This window comes from Narcine bancroftii, chromosome 6, assembly GCF_036971445.1.
Source record: "Narcine bancroftii isolate sNarBan1 chromosome 6, sNarBan1.hap1, whole genome shotgun sequence".
Taxonomy (NCBI): domain Eukaryota; kingdom Metazoa; phylum Chordata; class Chondrichthyes; order Torpediniformes; family Narcinidae; genus Narcine; species Narcine bancroftii.
Genome location: NC_091474.1, coordinates 61,345,749 through 61,365,459, shown reverse-complemented (window position 1 = coordinate 61,365,459; position 19,711 = coordinate 61,345,749). Strand labels below are relative to the sequence as shown.

General features: G+C 38.3%; 1 long non-coding RNA gene across 7 annotated transcripts in view; it reads left to right on the top strand.

Annotated features, from left to right (window-relative positions):
• LOC138736110 (uncharacterized) overlaps positions 1–19,711 on the top strand; it is a 108,469-nt gene that overhangs the window by 13,087 nt on the left and 75,671 nt on the right. For all 7 annotated transcript variants that reach the window (XR_011340097.1, XR_011340096.1, XR_011340093.1 and 4 more), the window contains exon 3: positions 17,362–17,484. This is a non-coding gene — a long non-coding RNA (uncharacterized lncRNA). The remainder of the gene's footprint in view (positions 1–17,361; positions 17,485–19,711) is intronic.

The window sequence follows — 19,711 nt, the reverse complement described above, 5'->3', positions numbered from 1 at the left end:
TTGCAATGGCATTTTGTCACTTTTATCCATATTTATTTTATATGCTGATATTCTTCCATATTTTTCTAATAGCCCTTAAAGTCCTTATAATTTCTGACAGAGGTTCAAAAGGCTAGAATAAATAGTGCTGGTGATAGGGGGCATCCTTGTCTACTTGATCTACTCAAGGGAAAAATAGATAACATTTGGTTATTATTTATAATTTTATCTTGTGGCTTATGAATAAGAGTTTATATCCAATTTATAAATTTTCTACCAATGCAACATTTTTCAACATTTTGTATAAAACCAACCATTATAGTTGGTCAAATGGCTTTTATCTAAGTTACATTTGGATTCAGCCTTGATTTTGTCATATGTATTATATTGAATAATCTATCTAGACTACTTGAAGAATGTCTTCCTTTAATAAATCCCACCTGATCTAGATGTATTAATTTTGGTAAATCTTACCCATCTTTTGGCTAGTGGCTTTGCTAGAATTTTATAATCTTCATTTAGGATTGGTTTGTATGATGAGGTTTTAGTGGGTCTCTACCTTTCTTCAGTAGTACTGTAATTGTAGCAGTTGAAAAAGTTTCTAGGAGGGTCTGGATCTCTACCGCCTGGTCCAACATGTCTACCAAAAGAGGCATTAATAGATCTTTAAATTTCAGGGGGGAACCCATCTTCCCCCAGAGATCTATTAGCTTGTAAAGTACTAAGAGCTTTCTTTATTTCTTCCTTTGTAAAAGGTGCTTCTAAGTCATCTTTTTCCCTCTCTTCTAGTTTAGGATGTTCAACATTTGTTAAAAATTCTTCTATCTCATTTTCATCTCCTACTAATTCTGATTTATATAGTTTCTGTTATATTTATATGATTCTGTTCCTATTGCATTTATCATTCAGGATGGCTCCTCTGCCTTAACCTGCCAAGATAACACTTTATGTGCCCGTTCTTCTAGTTCATAATATTTTTGTTTAATTTTTAATATAATTTTTCCTTCTATGTGTTTGTGTGTTATATTGTAACTTTTTATTCTCCAATATTCTATATTTTTCTTTTGTTCCTGAAATCTGATATTCTTTTCCCAATTTTGTTATATCCTTCTCTAGATCTCCTAAATCTCTTGCATATTCTCCCTTAAGATTTTTAGTATAAGTAATAATTTGTCCCCTCAGATAAGCTTTAAGCATATACAATATTAGAAAACAGTTTCCAGTGGAAGGAAAATTGTTTTCACAAAATATTTCTATCTGTCTCTTAATAAGTTTACAAAACCCTTCCTCTTTAACAATGTAGCATTAAGGCACCATACTTTCTTTGTTTTCAATGATCATAATAGTTAACATTAATGTCGAATGGTCTGATAAAAGTCTTGCCAAGTGCTCCGTATTTACCACTCTACTTTGTAGCTGGACAGACATTAAAAAAATAAGTAAATCCTTGCATGTGAATCATGTACCCTTGAATAGAATGAGTAGTCTTTTTCTAAGGGGTTGAGCTGCCTCCATATATCAAATTCAAATCTTTCATGAATTTGTTTTTGCAGCTTTCACCCTTGTAACTGTTCTTGCTGATTTGTCCAATATTGGATCTAAACAAAAAATGATATCTCCAATCAATATATTTTGTCTTCCCCTGTGGATTTTCAAAAGGTATCCTTCATAAAGATGTCATCATCATAATTTTTGGCGTAAATATTCATTAACGTCCATATTTCTGCAGTGTACCATTACAAATCTTCCAGCTTGATCGGTTAAAGTCTCTTCTAGTATTATTAGTATATTTTTATTAATTAAAATTGCTACACCTCTTGCTTTGGTACAAATGAAGACAATATTACTTCCCCACCCATCCTTTTTTTAAATTTTGCATGCTCCAATTTGGTAAAATGTGTTTCTTGTAAAAAAGACTATGTTACAACCCCAGAGGACCCCAAAATCAAACAGCAATAGATATTCACCAAGACAAATGGTTACCTAAACAAAAGTTGCTTTTAATTATCTTTAAACATGAAAATAGAATCAAACTTTAACTTATCACTATTGACTTAACCCCCTTCTAATTCTAAGTGCACATGTATGTAATGTATGTGCAAGTTCAGAAAAGTTCTTTGGTTCACAATCCATTCTCACTTCTCATTCCTCAAAGTTCACTGGTTGCAGCCAGTGCTTAAACTGTGCACAGAATTTAACATTTATAAAGTTCCCCAGGCTTTGGTGCTTGAAAGGTAAATGGTTACCGCTCAGGAAAGTTCTTGTCAGTTTAGAGAGAGGGATTTGTTGTTCCAGGACATCCACAACTGATTCCTTTTTAATCAGCCACTTCAGTATCTTGCTGATGAAACTTGCCCCCTTCATGGTTCTCCAAATGATAACCTCTTTCTTTCAGGTCACCACAGAGTTCCTTTTTGTTTCCCTTATTCCAAGTGAAACATTAGACAGCCAGTCCTTTCCTCTTGAATGAACCACAAGTGCTTTGACCAGGCTGAACTAAGCACTCACAACCTGTCTTCCAAATGGGGTTTTCCACAAGCTTGACAGCTTGTCCTCTTCCAGCCCTAGTTGCTGCTGCTGACTGTAAAACTGTAGAACTGATCTGTGTGTGTGTGTGTGTGTGTCTCTCTCTCTCAGAGTGAAAAGCCTGTTTGACTCTTTCTGCTTGCCAAAGCACATGACCCTCCTAGAACAGCAAGTTCCTCTCCAGACTGTTGCGGCTCCAACAAGTTCTTTCATCTGTTGCCTTTTTGTAAACAACAATCCATTGGTAAAGTCTCTTGGGCCCTCTCCAAAGCTTTTGCAAAGTTTCTGGAGCCGACATGTCTAGCATGAGCAGAGCTCCAGTATTTTAAATAAAATCTGTTATAAAGTGTTTGTATGTGACCTACTCTAAAAAACCAGCCCCAATATCTATATTCTGTCACAATTATATCTGCCTTTAATATCTTTAGGTATGCCAAGACCCGTTTCCTCTTCAACCTCCTGTTAATTCTATTAACATTAAAACTAATAAATTTCAATGTTCTATCCATGTTATTCTTTAAATAGTATTTTTAACAGTAAAATCACTGACTCTTTAAATAATAGTGATCCTTCCTCGACGTAGAGCCCCAAAAGCCTTTGGAAACTCTCTCTTTGGCATCATTTTTTTTGCTACTCCTTTCCATGCGCCATTTTCCACTTTCAACCGGAGTTTCCACCCTGCTACCACTTTTCCCAGATTTTATTTTCTTTTACTGAGCTCTCTATCAACATTTCTAAACACTTTTCTTTTAAACAATTAATAAAAGACGGCTTAGTTAAAAAAAAAAACACAACTTTTACTTAGTTCATTATAAATTTTTCATAATCTTCTCCCTCGGCAACCTTGATCGTTTTTTCTTTATAAACTTCGCAGAAGGCCTTGCACCTTGTTCTTGAAAAATCACCAGTTTTCTTTTGCTACTTCGACCCTAAAAGTTGCAGGATATATCATTGAGTATTTTGAGTTTTTAAACATGTGGTTGTCTTTACAAATTCTTTTCTTTGTTTAATCAAGGTTAGGCTAAAATCCTGAAAAAAATTGGTACCTTTTCATGATCAACTTTGGGCAGTCCATTATTCTGGTTAGAGTAATCATTATGCTGTTTCCAAAATTATTTCCAATTCTTGGTAACTTAAATGTCTCACCAGAACTGATCTTGGTCTCTGTAGATCACCAGCTCTTTTGGGTCTAAGTGTTTGCTGAGCTCTCTCATTATGTAGTTTTTCTCCAAATTTGTCTTCTCACAACACTTGTGGGATCCATTAAAAAAAAGTTTACCAGATCTCTTTCCTCGATTCCTTCCTTTAGTCCAATAATTTGGACATTATTTCATTTGACTGAAGTTCTCCATATGGTCAATTTTGCCCAGCCATCCTTGTTTATCTGACTCCCATTCTTTGGCTTTTTTTTCCCCAAAGTCTCAAGTTTTTCAGGCGTTTTCATCAATTTAATCTCTGCTCAACCGATTGTGTCCATCAGGTCTACAACAATCTCTTTTATTTTGGTCATTTTTTCCATCATGTCTCTCATGATTGTTTCAACACATGAATCAGTTACTCAAATTCTCAATTTTTTCCAGGATGATGCTTAATTCTTGACCTGACTTCCCAGTTTTACCTGGTTCTGCTGGTTCCATCGCCATTTTTACACTACTCCCTTTTGGATTTTCACCCAATGTTTATGGTTGAATAGGAGCTTCTTCAATTTTAGTTCTCTGCTGCCTTGGCTTCTTTATGCTAGTTTTATCCATTTTTGATGAAATAAATCTTGATTTTTCAAGTTTTGACTGTCTATTTAGTACTCTTCATGGCGAGCAAACCAAAACACGTCTAAGTTCTTTGCATGACCACGACCCCGAGCAGATGCCTTCTTGACGACACACTTGATCATACCTTTCATCACTTTGTTGATTGAACAGTTCCAAGTTGAATTTGATTAGACAGCATTAAACAGGATTCATTTAATGTTTGTTTGAACAGCATGCACTTGGGGTTTAGGTAGATGTTAGTATAGTAACTGGTACAGCTTGGATAGAGGCCAGCCAGGTTTTGGAGTGCCTCTTAAGCACTACATCTGGGGTATTGTCTACTTCCATAAACGTGCTTTAACCAGTGAAGTCTGTTACTTCTTGGTATCTTATGGCTGAAGTGAATTCCCTGTTAGTGGAATCTCAGAAGGAGGCCAAGACTTAACATTTCTATGGCACTTTAAGCTGATCATGGTAGTGAATGCATCAGCCATCAATTTAGCATTCATATGCTGGGCCTCAGCAGCACTGAGAATGGGAATGATTTTGGAGCTCCTTCCTCTTGTAAGCTATTTAACTTCACATCGTAACATAATATGGCAGGCTTTCTGAGGATTGATTTTTGTTACTGATTGTGTGTAGGATCCTTGGCTATCATTTGCAAGTCCTTGAGGGTGAAGATATTCATAGATCCTCCTTTTTCTGTTAACCATTTGATTGGCCAGCATCATCCATGATCAGATGTGGTTGGACTGCAGAGCTTTAATTTGATCCACTGGATTGCTTGAGTTTGTCTATTGCATTCTTCTTTTGTTGCCAGGTGGTGTACCACAAGGTCTATGCTTCATCTGTCCTATTTACTATTGTTAAAGTGCCACACAATGCAAAGAGGATAGACTAGGACTTTGCAAAGACCACTCCTACCATCCTATCATGGACAGAGGAATCTACCATAAATATATCAGTGAGGATGTAATGGGGTATTTTTTATATATTCTGTTGTTTTACTCACTATCTGCTTCAGACTGACAAATAAGTCCTTCAGGATTGGGCAAACTTGGTCAATGGTGATCTCACTATTAACAATGGAATAAAAGCAGAAAATTCTGGAAATATACAGTAGATCAGGAAGAGAATAGGATTAATGTTTCAGAGATCCCAAAAGATGCTGCTTGACTTGCTGATTGATTCCAATAGTTTATGTTTTCATTCTGAAGGATTCTGATTGAATAATCTGGCACATTGGTTATGATGTATTATTCTGCTAGACTTTGGGTTGATTAATCTGTGGAGAATTTCTCCTCATTTGGACAACAGTGCCAAGATATTTACAAGTAGGACTTTGCAATGTTAACTAAGCTTGAGGAACATTTCCATCAATGAATTGGCTCTTATGTCAGTGGCAGATAGTCCCAGAGATTTCATTGCAGCTGAGTCATTACAGAAGGCAATTAAGAAGAGATAACAACAATATAGTGGGTCTGGAGATATAGGTAAGAAGAACATTAATGAACCAGACAGTCTTTTGAACGAAAATTTGGTAGTTTCATGGTCACTGAGGAAAGATTATTTTAAATGTTTTTATTTGTATTCCTCAGGTAGGAGTTGAGAAAATAAAGAATAGAAACTTGTAGAATAAATGGCATTTCAAGCCTGTTCTGGTATTCAATAAGATCATGACTGATTTCACCTTGCACTTGGTTCACTTTCCTGCCTACTCCCCACAATACTCACTTCCCCCTTAGGTTAAATTCTTGCCAGTTTTAGTCTCATATCTATTTAAGCATCAGCACCCATAGCACTGGAGTAGAGAATTGCCGTAATTTATGTTGGTCTGGATTGACTCTCAATTGTTAGTTCAAGTCTCTGGATTTCAAGACCACTAACTGAATCATTGAGCCACTGTTCTAAACATTTTTTTTTCAGTGAATTATGAAATGCTCCATCTTTGTCAATTCTCATACATAAATCAAATATCTGTGTAAGCATACATTTTAAGAAGTGCCTTTAAAATGTCTTGCTTGTCTATTTACAATCAATGCTTTGAAGCAAATGGTCTAATACCTTGAAACACTGACATGGGCACATATAACAAGAAACAGCAGGAACAGGAATCTGAATAATATGATTTATTCTCTGCCCTTTTATCAGATGGTGCAATGTGTCAGATTATCTTTATGAGCAGTTTCAGACTTTCAGTTTTCTGGTTGATCTGGAGAACAAACAGGTTCAAGGACTGCAGAAGTTTAACATGACTTTAAAAAAAAGAACAAGACCTTGAGGCATCTATTATACTGATAGGTGAAACAAAGAGTTTAATTCAATATTTTAACAAACTCCAAACATTGTTCTTTTGTATTTGTTCAGCATGGTAATGGACATCTGTGTTGGAAGATGGAATCATATTCATTTTCCACACATGAACAGCTAATTAAATTTTTACTGTTAAACCTAATGTTAAAATATATATCAGTTTGAAACTGTGTTCCAAATAGATAGAAATAATTGAAGAAAACCAAAAGGGCAAAAGGATGCATTGGATAAATGCATTATAATTAAAATGCCAAAATTTGTAATTATAGGGTACCATAAGTGCTCTACCTGTTGTGTGTTGTGAGCAGTGCTGATAATAGACACAGGCAAATGCATACCATTCATATTTTATTGTTCTCAAAAAAATGTAGAATTTATTCTGTCAAAAAATTATTTTTAATTCAATGAAAGCAATGGCCTGACACACAGAATAACATCACAATGCAGGATAAAGTAAAACTCCAAGTAAAAACAACCTATTGATAGAGAACAACAGCACAAAGCATAAAGGACCTTTACCACATGAGCATAAAGTCAAAAAGCTCAGGTCAAAACTGATCTTGTACTCAGTGCCGCTGAAATACTATTGGACTTTACACACATGGACTTCTAATGAAACACTATACCCCCAAAAAGTCACAACCTTAGTATTACGTCAGAGACCAGCAGCAATAGAAATTCAACAAGACAATGTTATTTTTAAAACAATATCCTTATTAATAATTACTAGTAATATTGCATCTTACTTAAATCTAAACTTAATCCCCAATTATGCACAAATGTGGATGTGGATTACCCAAACCATTACAGCTTAGGCACTATTCTGGAAAGTCAATTCAAAGTTCAGTTTTAGACATCCTGTGTTGAAACTCAAAACCTTTAAACTGTTGTTCAGAAGTAATTGTGAAGTACGTGAGATACTGAGTCATCAGACTGCCTTTAACTCATGAATCCATGTGGAGTTGCTTCCAGAGAAATCTTCTTTCACACAAATGATTGTCATAACTCCCCTCTTCCTTTAATAGGGGAAATGAATCTTGTGATTTCCACGACGCTTCCAAGAACTCGGGCAAGGGTCAGATCAAATGATCATCAGAATAGTCACAATCCAAATGCAAGAATGATCCTGCTTCCTTTACTCAGATATGGGTCAATCAAAACTTACCATTACAGTGGTCACAGTAGATCATTGTTTTCCCCTGACAAGGAGAGACACCACAAGTGTGTCCATTTCACATAAAGTCAGTTCATTTATTTGTGTTGCAGATCTCTGGTTACTTATCAATCAATTTTGCTTCTCCAAGTGTTTCAATCACATAACTTGCTTGATCAATACTGGTTTTAGTTTTCAGTATCCCAAATAAATGACTCAATAATCAGATGGCTTCTCTCTGATCAGATGTCTTTTCCTTGGGTAAACAATCCATTGTTCTGATTCTTAATTGAGACCATTAGATCCATGTCAATGTTCTCAGCAATATTGTTACATTCATTTCCCCACTGAATTAGGTCTCGGGCCTGAAAACCGACTGTCTTTTACTTTCTTTGAATGATGCATGACCTGCTACTTTTCTCCAGCACGTTTGTGTTGTGCACGAAAACCAAGCTTCTGCAGGTTTCCTTGTTTACCCCTTGACGGTGTTTCATTGCTGTGAACCAGAAACTATGACTTCACTTTCTCTTCTTTTTGCACAAATTTATTTCTATTTTAAATGTAATTTACAACAAATTTGTACCTGTGCTGCTGCTGCAAAACAACAAATTTCGTGACATGTTCATATCAATAAATTCTAATTCTGATTGACATAGGTCCACCACTCTCCATATACTTCAATTAGGATAAGTGAGTTGGCACCTTGAAATGGGACAAGCAGTTACAATTCTGTGAATGCTATCTTGTGGTGTAAGGTAGCATACTGAATAGTTAGTGCACTAGCACCCAATGTGTAAGGGTTAAAATGACTTGCAAACATATTTTGCGAGAAGCCGGCCAATGTTGTTTACAAATTCCATAAGTGTCTCCTAGTAACAGCTAATTCCAAGGTTAGCGAGCTTTCCATGTAAAAAATAAACATTCAGTTTTGAATTTGCTGTTTAGAACCAGGGGAGCATAGAGATGGTATCTAAATTTTAATTTTGGTTTCAGTTTAATCAACCTCTGAAACTGTGAGAGTTGCAAATGCAGCTCAGACCATTGGCCAGACAAACCTCCTTATTCTGTACTTCCTGCTGCCATGCTATCCCTGTCATGCTCTCTATTCCCACTACCGTCAGTCAGAAGATGTATGTGTTTGAAAAGTTCAAGGACAGTTTCTTTCCTGCTATGTGGCTATTGTTGGAGTGACCAATATGTGAGTGGCCCAATTTAGGAGTGGTGAGTTAGAGGCTTTGGCCCGAGAAGCTTTGATGAGCAGAGGCCCCGGCAAGAACTAGAATGCTCCAATTCCAGATTATGGGAAATCTGGAGCAGCACAGGTATACCTGCAAGAAGTGCATGCAGCTGAAGCTCCTTACAGACAGTGTCAGAGAAATGGAGCTGGTTGAATGTGGATAATTCAGGAGGCAGAAGAGGTGATAGACGGGAGCTAAAAGAAGATAGTCAGACCTAAAAGGCAAGAGGCAGGCAACTGGGTGATTGTTAGGAGTGGGAAGGAAATAGGCAGTCAGTCCAGAGCACCCATGTGACTGATCCCCTCAACAATAAATACACTGTTTTGGAACCTGTTGAGGGGGAATAATCTAACAGGGACAAGTTGTAGTGGTCAGGACTCATCTCAGAAAGAAAGGGGAAGAAGAGGAGAGCTTTGGTGATTGGGAATTCAATAGGAGGTTCTGTGAACAAGATTGTGACTACCAAGTGGTATGTTTCCTGCCAAGAGCCAGGGCCAGGGATGTCTCAGATGGAGTCCACAACATTCTCAGGCAGGAGGGTGAGCAACCATATGTTTTGCTTCGTGGTGATACCAATGACATTAGATAAAGAAAAGGGATGGGGTCCGAAAGAGGGAATATAGGGAGTTAGGAAGGAAGCTTAAAAAACAGGACCTCAAGGGTTGTAATCTCAGCTTTGCTGCTTGTGCCACATGACATTGAGGGTGGGAATAGGAAGTTATGGAGATTAATGTGTGGATGAAGTGTTGGTGCAGGGGGTAGGGTTTCAGATTTGTGGATTATTGGGATCTCTTCAGGAGAAGGTGTGACCTATACTAAAGGACAGGTTGTATCTAAATGGGAGGGGGACTAATATACTATCTGGCTGGTTTGCTAGAGCTATTGGAGACAGTTTAAATTAGTTTAGACTAGTTTGGAACCAGAATGTGAGGCCAGTGTAAAAGGCAGAAGATACACAAGTAGATACACTGTGTAGTGAGATTGTGAGGAAGGATTGGCAGTCAATGGGGAAAAATTGCAAGAGTGAGATTAAAGATTTAACTTGGGGTACTTTGGAAACAAAATTGAAAGGGTGATGAATACAGCACTGAAGGTTTTGTATTTAAATGCCCACAGTAAAAGAAATAAGGTTGATGATCTAGTAGCCCAGGTAAAAGTTGGCAGTATGACATTATGGCCATCACTGAGTTATGATGAAAGAAGATCACAGCTGAGAACTAAATACCTGTAGATACACAGTGTATTTGAAGGACAGGAAGGTGGGCAGAGGGGTGGGTGGTTCTGCTGGTTAATTATGGAATTAAATCTTTGGAGAGAGGAGACATTGGATCAAAAGTTGTAGAATTCCTGTGTGTAGAATATAGAAAGTGTAAGAATAAAAAGACCCTGATGGGAGTTGCATACAGGCCTCCAAACAGTACATAGGATGTGTTGTGCAAACTGCAGAGGGAGATAGAGAAGACATGCAAAAATGGCAATGTTACAATGTTCAATTTCAATATCAGATTCTTAAATGGATTTTTCACTGGTAAAAGATGATGCTTTTGCACTTTCTTTTCTCTGTATTCTGCATAATGTTTTTCTCTGAACTCTTCACTTTTTGACTTATAAGCCCAAACACTGTTGTTTAATTATTTATTTGTTTGTCAGTATTGCACTACCTATAGACAACACTTTCCAAGTTCTAACATTTCCCAATTTCAAAACATGTCATCTTCAAAGAAACATAAGCAACGATATTCTGAATGACCATTTCATTAATTTAATAAATTAAACTTGGTAGTTGCAGCTGTAAATAACTTTAATTTCTTGAAAAAATGAATAAACATTTTGTATAATTTTGCATTGAGATTTCCATAACAATGAGTAAACAAAGCATACTGTATAATGATACTGATATTCAACTTTAAAGAAATAAACAAAATAAGATGAAATAAGATGAATTCAAAGAAAAGTATCTCAAGTTTACATCTCTGTCATGATTCTTCGAAGAATGCGATAGCAAACTGCCGGTCCGCTTGGATATTACGACATATGATGTCATAGTAACCATGGTAACACTACAAATGACAATTTTCCTTAAAGAGATAGGCACAAAATTAACAAAAAATCAAAAACACAAGGTGTTAACCTTTACACTACCTCCTGAATGAGTTAACATGCTTGGATAGCACACAAAATAAAGTGTTGTTTTTACTGTATCTCGATGCATGTTACAAAAGATTCAATTCCATTCCAACTGCTTAAAGTAATTTATTTCAACGATATGTATATTCCAAACTTCCTTCCCATTTAATCAATTCAAGTGCTGCCAACTTTCCTCTGTGCTTTGAAAGAAACTACCAAAATCAATGTAGCACAACTGTAAGGAATGTGGGGAATAGAACTAATGGCTCTGGGAGAGAAAATCATCTAGAATTTTGCAAAGCATGTCTAGAAAAGAAATGTGAAACAATGTGATAACCAAAGACACACTTGTATTTCACAATCAATAGACAAATACCATATTCTGGATCCATCATGGTGTAAAATTCAGGAGAGCAGCAGTAATATTCTTCAAAAGCAAGTCAGGGCAGAGTAAAATCCAATAGAGAGAAAGCTAGTGATGGAATTCAAGCAGATAATGATAGGAGTATCACTATCATTGGCCAAAAATTCAGTTTTCAGGACAAAGCAAAGCTGCAGTGTGTCAGTTCTTGTATCTGTAAAAAATGGCACTAGAAATAAATGTTAAGTAAAAATAATAAACAAAATGCATGGTGCTGTTTTCCCCTCTTCTAGTGCACCTATCCATTGCAAATTCATGGAGCAATTGGGTTTTTTGTAACTGCTGAAAAAGTGAAAATGAGCAGAGAGACAGCGTGTCTATATTTTTAATTTTAACAATGCAGCCCAATGGAAGGTCCTTCTAGCCAATGCAATTGTCTGCTTCCAAATTACACCCAATTAACCCACTGACCCCATGCTTTTTGGAGGGTGGAAAGAAACTAGTGCACCAGGAGAAAATCCACATAGGTCACGGGAAGAACATACAAACTCCTCACAGTCAGTGGTGGAGTCAAACCTAGATAGCTAGTGCTGTAATTGTGTGGTACTACTGCTGTGCTAATAATCTATAAATTATAATCCCTCCCCCACCCCACCCCATCCCCTTCAGATTGGGTCAGATATCTATTTGGGAAGAATTCAGAGAGAGAGAAACAAAAGAATAATTATTGAAAGAAAGATTAAAAATTAAAAATCTATCCATCTTCCTAAGTGCAACTGGTAAATATTTTCACAATACAGTAAAACTGCTATTTTCCAGAATTTAATTAATTGGAAACTCAAACAACTGACAAAAACAACCCAGAGGAAATAAATAAATAGATTTCAAATAAATAAGACTGGGAGGAGTGCTGAGACTTTGTTGGACACACACAGGTTTGCCCCGCTGAATTAGCATGCCCCTCAATGTGCGCACATTCTTTTTTTTCACTTCCGTTACTTGCGTGGAGGCATGTTGGGTTGTCAGCATGAAAAAGGTGCACTGAGAACCTGACTGGGACACTGATGTGGAGGCAAGCCAGGTTGTCAGTGCAAGGAAGATGCAGTAAGGGCCTGACCGAGACACTGGCGTGGAGGTGAGTCAGGTTGCAGTGAGGGCCTGACCAGGATGAAGTCGATGCCCTTCGCTGCTGTGCTGATTCTCCAAAGAGAATCCCTATCCCTGCCTAGTAAGAGTCTTTATTAGTATTAGGTATATTAGTAAGGTTTGATCTGTAATCTTGGGGGAGGGGGGTTAATTACGATGACGGCATGGTTAGCGTAGAAGTGAACACAATGTTGTAAGTTACAGGAGTTATTTGATTAATGTGAATGTTACATAATTAAAGGCTACAATGCTATTTATTTTTCCCAGATTACTTTATATTTTGTCTGTCTTTTGTTTTTTAAACAATGTATTTTTTGAATATTTTAATTTTCATACTCTTAAAATTCAAACAAGCCATGTAATTTTTTTAAACATTCGTGTAACATACAGTGTCTGTATTTATCCCCCTTCCCACCTCCCCACACCCCCATCTCTGTACAACTGAAAGTACAATCAATTAAATTACATAGATACAATTAAATTAAAAAGAAAGTTTTTAAAAAAAACTTTAAAATACGAAACTGAAAGAAACATGTCACCTGCATCATGTCCCACTTCTTTGATCATATTCACTTCCCTGATGGGACGGATTGCTACAGTACCCCCATTTTGAAGAGTGGGGGGAAACTTATCTATCTGTGGGGGAACTTATCTATCTGGGTGCCAATATATTTGAAGTAAGGTTGCCACACCTTAACGAATGTGTTATCTTTCTTCTTTAGATTGTACGTGGTTTTCTCCAGGGGAATGCATCTCTGGATTTCCACATTTCATCATATGGTAGTTAGTTGGGAGTCAGACTTCCATGAAACCATTATACACACATGGGCTACTGCCAAGGTGACCTTCACAAATGGAATTTGGTATTTGGACATTCTAAAACTCACGTCCCCATTGTCTCCCATGAGGTACATTTCTGGTCCTGTGTAAAATCCACTTTTGTAATGAATTTTAGAATGTTCCCCAAGTCTTCCCAGAATATCTTACTTTTGTACATACCCAGGTGGAGTGGACAAAAGTTCCAAGCTCCACACCACACCTAAAGCACATATCTGAAATTTCTGGCTTTGATTTATGTAATTTTTGTGGTGCAAAGAATTCTACTGCACCAACCTGTATCTGGCATTGATGACTCCAGTCACGCTGTCCAGACACAGGTCTTGCCACCACTCTTCATTAATTGTTGTGCCTAAATTTGACTCCTACCTCTCCCTTGATCTGTGTAAGCCCGGCTTCAGGCCCTCACTTTGGAATATGTAATACATCTTAGAGATAAATTTATACACACCCCCTTGTCGAATTAGAATCTCCACGTTACTATATCTAGGTAGGGTCATAGATGGTCCCAATTTCTTCCCTCAAGAAATTAACATTTGAACAATTGAAGTACAAATATGGAATAACTCATTACCATCAACTGAAAGCCTACTTAAAGGATAAATTGGGAAACTGACTGAGGTTACCAGAAGGAAGCAGCCTTGAATATGTGATTACAGACACAATGATAATTAAAAGATTTATAACAAACATGTACATCAAGCTGCAAGATAAGGAAAATGATGAAATAAGCTATAAACCCAAACAAAAGTGGGAAAAGGATTTAAACATAAAGATAAAAAAATGAAATATGGGAAAAGTAATGTTCTGGAACTATGAAGAATATAATAAACACAAGGTTACGCATGATACAGTATAATTGGTTACACAGATTATATATCACGCCTCAAAAGTTTAAAAAAACGGGATCCAACATTATCAGATAGATATTTTCGCTGTAAGAAGGAAATTGGAACAACAGTACATGCAACTTGGGCATGTGAGAAAGTGAAAAAGTTTTGGGAAGATCTAAATCAGATATTAAATAAAATCCCAAAAAACAACATACCAAAAGAATCCAGAGATCTTTCTTCGAAGTAATATAAGTAAAGAATTAGGCCTCAAACTGGATGAAGAGCAAAAAAAAAATATTATGATAGCCTTAGCAGTAGCAAAAAAATGTATAATGTCAACTTGAAAATCAGAAGAGAGCCTGAGAGTACAGCAATGGAACATGGAAATGAAAAAATGTATTTCATTGGAAAAAATAACATAATTAAAAAAATAAAGTCACATTATTGAACAAATTTGGGAATCATACATGGAACATAACAGACCTCCACCCCCTAAAATGATAAGAAGACAAAATGACTTGATCCAGTGTGTAAAAGTAGATGACACATTTTTCATGTTTATTTTCATTGTGTGATGACATTGTTTAATGGTTTTATTGTATATGTTGAATGTTTATTGGTTTTGGAAGGGGTTGGGAAGGGGGGGAGTGAAGGTAGGGGGGAAAAAGGGGGAGAAAATGCCACTGTGTATATTTGAGGGAAATGTATGTATTTTGGTTAATATGGTTCACAGTGTGAAAAATAAAAAAAAAGAAAGATCTTATTTGCAGGTAGCAGAAGAATGTTCTATTAGGTAAATCATATTTGTTCCTCAACTGCTTGAATGATATGAGCTGTCTTTGGTTGTTACAATCCTCAATACACCTGATCCCCTCTGGCACCAGATGTCCAGGATTTTATAACCCAGAGTCAAGGGTATTAAGTTGTTCTGGATCAAATGTGTTTTGGGAGGTAACTCACCTTGAATCCAATACATTGGTTTATAGTTTCATAATGCAGATGCATTAGTTATTGGAAGAGAGAGTCTCAGTCAACCAGAAAATTTGCATTGCTTCATCTGCAATCTCCATAGGTATCAGATAATGGGGATTTTTACTGTACCTCAAACAGCAATAATTGTGTGTAGTGTGTTGCAAAATATTGACCAGATTATGGTGGAAAACTCCCCTGCTCTTCTCTAAATGATTCTATGTTATCTTTGATATATCCCTGAAGCTAATTGGACCTCTGGAAGATGGTACCCCAACACCCCAATTTGATGGGGGTGGGAGGGGGTGTGGTGGTGGCAGGGGTTGATTTTAGAATCTTACATAATTCCTGTCCAGATATTGAGCCAACCAAATAACATCTCTGGAAAGATGATGCCATTGAAATGCTATACTTTTTCAGAGGAAAACTTTAAAAAAAATATTGTTTATGCTGATATTTGACTGGAAGAACCCTCCTGGTGGAAGAATTATATTTTTCTTTGCTCACTTTAATTACTTGGAGGTGGTAAGAGGCCTAAAGAAGAATTTCAAATCACAGGCTGCACTCATTTTATTTTGTCTAACGTGAAGCAAACTGATCGATGAAGAAGATTGGCTGACTTCTGACCTAATGCTTGGAAAAAGAGCTTTTAATAGCATTGGTCTCACTAATGAATGGTGAATGAGGGAACATTGTCTTTACAAGCTCCCATGAGGTTTATGCCATTCTGTTTTTGCTAATATGAGGATGCCTGTAGGAAGCTGCAGATAAGAATTCTGTTTTGGACAGACATTGTTTAAGAACATAACACCCTTTAGTCATTCAAACTCCAATTAAAATGCTTTACTCAGTCAACTTGATACTTCATGACCAAGCTGAACTCTGTTCAATGAATGTCCTGAATGGATTGAAATATTCAAATTGATCAAAAAATGGGAAGGAATATAGTTAATCCCTCTATATTTTACAATATGAAATGTGATAATAGCAGAATTAAAAACAAGCTGATCTACTTGGTGGTCTCATTTTTATTTTCTACAGTTCTAAAAAATTTAGACATACAGGTCATTTTGGCCCATGAGCTCGTGCAACCCAATTAACTTACAACCCCCCAGTATGTTTCGAATGGTAGGAGAAACCAGAACCCCTGGGGAAAACCCATGCAGACAGCATTGGATTCAAACCACAGTCCCGATCACTGCTGCTGTAAAGATGTTGCACAAATCGCTACGCTAACTGCGACACCCTATGCCAACCATGCCACCCTTCCAGTTTTACTTGGGACCTTTGCTGGTCAGCAGATTGTCAATGTGCCCTCAGCATCTATGGAAATCAGAGTCCAATGACAGTGTCACAGCCAGCTGCAATATTCACCACCTTCAACGGGAAGGATGCTGTCTGTAATCTCTGCTCACTGAACCTTATAGATTTATTGAAGCACTTCTGAATACAAACAGAAAAGGCAGCCTTTTCCTGTGCTGCAATTAAAAGTACAAAGACGCTGATTTATTTACTACCTAGAAACCCTGCAATTTCAGATCTTAGAAATAGCAAGTTTATGAGGCAGAACCATGATTTCACTAATTGCTTCAATGTGACGGGAGGTTTTATTGATGTAATTGTGTTGATCATGGATTTGGGAGTGATTACAGCTCCAATGATAAGAAGGCTAATTTTACTGCTGTGATTCAACAGAATCAACTTTTGTCTCTACTTCTATTCCTTTACCCCTTTAAACAGATTGTATTACATGTTTTCAGTAGCTCTCTATGTCCAGAGGTGAGCCTTTGATGGCCACAGGAATTGGATCAGTGAAATTGAAAGAAACTGAAACAATGAAATGGCTTCACGTTGCTGTTGAGCCATTTAGTGAAAATTGGGCTGTAGAGGGCACTCATGTAACACTCACATGATACTTGTAATCTGACATAGCGGAACAATATGCTGCATGAAAGAAAGGAACAGGCAGAATAGTTGGAGGAGAGGAAGCAGGATATCAAGTCCTTGATTGTGGTTACAGTGATTTAACCTAAGTGATCAGCTGTTAATTCATCTTGCTCCTAAGGCTCTGTTTTGTATTCACATTGTGAAACTAATTTGTGTCTTACACATGCTTATTTTTAAATGACAGGCCATGTGATAAAGTTTTCATTAAAGTTGATATCCCAGCAAAACATCATCAAAATCAAGAAAGGTTGGTAGATGAGGAACAGAATATTGTGTACGACTGAGGGACAAAGTGCAATAAGCACAAGTAAGTACAAATAGTATACTGTGCCTTTAATAATTTAAGAATTTAAATTAAAATTAACATTTTAAATTTAGACATACTGCACAGTAATAGGCCCTTTTGGCCCATGAGCCTGTACTGCCCAAATATACCAATTAACTTACTTTTTTTTTGAAGGGTGGCATGGTTGGCATAGTGGTTAGTGTAATGCTGTTACAGCGCAAGTGACAAGGACTGGTTTGACGAAAACCAGGAAATCCAGGAGCTGCTGGCAAAGAAGCGATCTGCCCACCAGGCTCACCTTGCAAAGCCTTCCTGGCCAGAGAAAAAACAAGCCTTCCATCTCAAATGCAGCCACCTTCAGCGCAAACTCCGGGAGATCCAAAATGAGTGGTGGACTAGCCTCGCCAAACGAACCCAGCTTAGCGCCGACATTGGCGACTTCAGGGGTTTTTATGAGACACTAAAGGCGGTGTACGGCCCCTCACCCCAAGTCCAAAGCCCTCTGCGCAGCTCAGATGGAAAAGTCCTCCTCAGCGACAAGATCTCCATCCTCAATCGATGGTCAGAACACTTCCAATCCCTTTTCAGTGCCAACCGCTCAGTCCAAGAATCCGCCCTGCTCCAGCTCCCTCAACAACCCTTGAGGCTAGAGCTGGATGAGGTCCTTACCCGGGAAGAGACATATAAGGCAATTGAACAACTGAAAAGTTGCAAAGCAGCAGGCATGGATGGAATCCCCCCAGAGGTCTGGAAGGCTGGCAGCAAAGCTCTGCATACCAAACTGCATGAGTTTTTCATGTTCTGCTGGGACCAAGGAAAGCTGCCACAGGACCTTCGTGATGCCATCATCATCACCCTGTACAAAAACAAAGGCGAGAAATCAGACTGCTTAAACTACAGGGGAATCACACTGCTCTCCATTGCAGGCAAAACCTTCGCTAGGATTCTCCTTAATAGACTAATACCTAGTGTCGCTGAAAATGTCCTCCCAGAATCACAGTGTGGCTTTCGCGCAAACAGAGGAACTACTGACATGGTCTTTGCCCTCAGACAGCTCCAAGAAAAGTGCAGAGAACAAAACAAAGGACTCCACATCACCTTTGTTGACCTCACCAAAGCCTTGGACACCATGAGCAGGAAAGGGCTCTGGCAAATACTAGAGCGCCTCGGATGCCCCCCCAAGTTCCTCAACAGGGTTATCCAACTGCACGAAAACCAACAAGGTCGGGTCAGATACAGCAATGAGCACTCCGAACCCTTCTCCATTGACAATGACGTGAAGCAAGGCTGCATCCTCGCACCAACCCTCTTTACTATCTTCTTCAGCATGATGCTGAAACAAGCCATGAAAGACCTCAACAATGAAGACGCTGTTTACATCCGGTACCGCACGGATGGCAGTCTCTTCAATCTGAGGCGCCTGCAAGCTCACACCAAGACACAAGAGCAACTTGTCCGTGAACTACTCTTTGCAGACGCTGCCGCTTTAGTTGCCCATTCAGAGCCAGCTCTCCAGCGCATGATGTCCTGTTTTGCGGAAATTGCCAAAATGTTTGGCCTGGAAGTCAGCCTGAAGAAAACTGAGGTCCTCCATCAGCCAGCTCTCCACCATGACCACCAGCCCCCTCACATCTCCATCGGGCACACAGAACTCAAAACGGTCAACCAGTTTACCTACCTCGGTTGCACCATTTCATCTGATGCAAGGATCGACAAAGTGATAGACAACAGACTCGCCAAGGCAAATAGTACCTTTGGAAGACTACACAAAAGAGTCTGGAAAAACAATCACCTGTAGAGACACAAAAAGATCAGCGTGTACAGAGCCGTTGTCATACCCATGCTCCTGTTCGGCTCCGAATCATGGGTCCTCTACCGGCATCTCCTAGAACGCTTCCATCAGCGCTGTCTCCGCTCCATCCTCAACATTCATTGGAATGACTTCATCACCAACATCAAAGTACTCGAGCTGGCAGAGTCCACAAGCATCGAATCCATGCTGCTGAAGATCCAACTGCGCTGGGTGGGTCACGTCTCCAGAATGGAGGATCATCACCTTCCCAAGATCGTGTTCTATGGCGAGCTCTCCACTGGGCACCGAGACAGAGGTGCACCAAAGAAGAGGTACAAGGACTGCTTAAAGAAATCTCTTGGTGCCTGCCACATTGACCACTGCCAGTGGGCTGATATCGCCTCCACCCGTGCATCTTGGCGCCTCACAATTCGGCGGGCAGCAACCTCTTTTGAA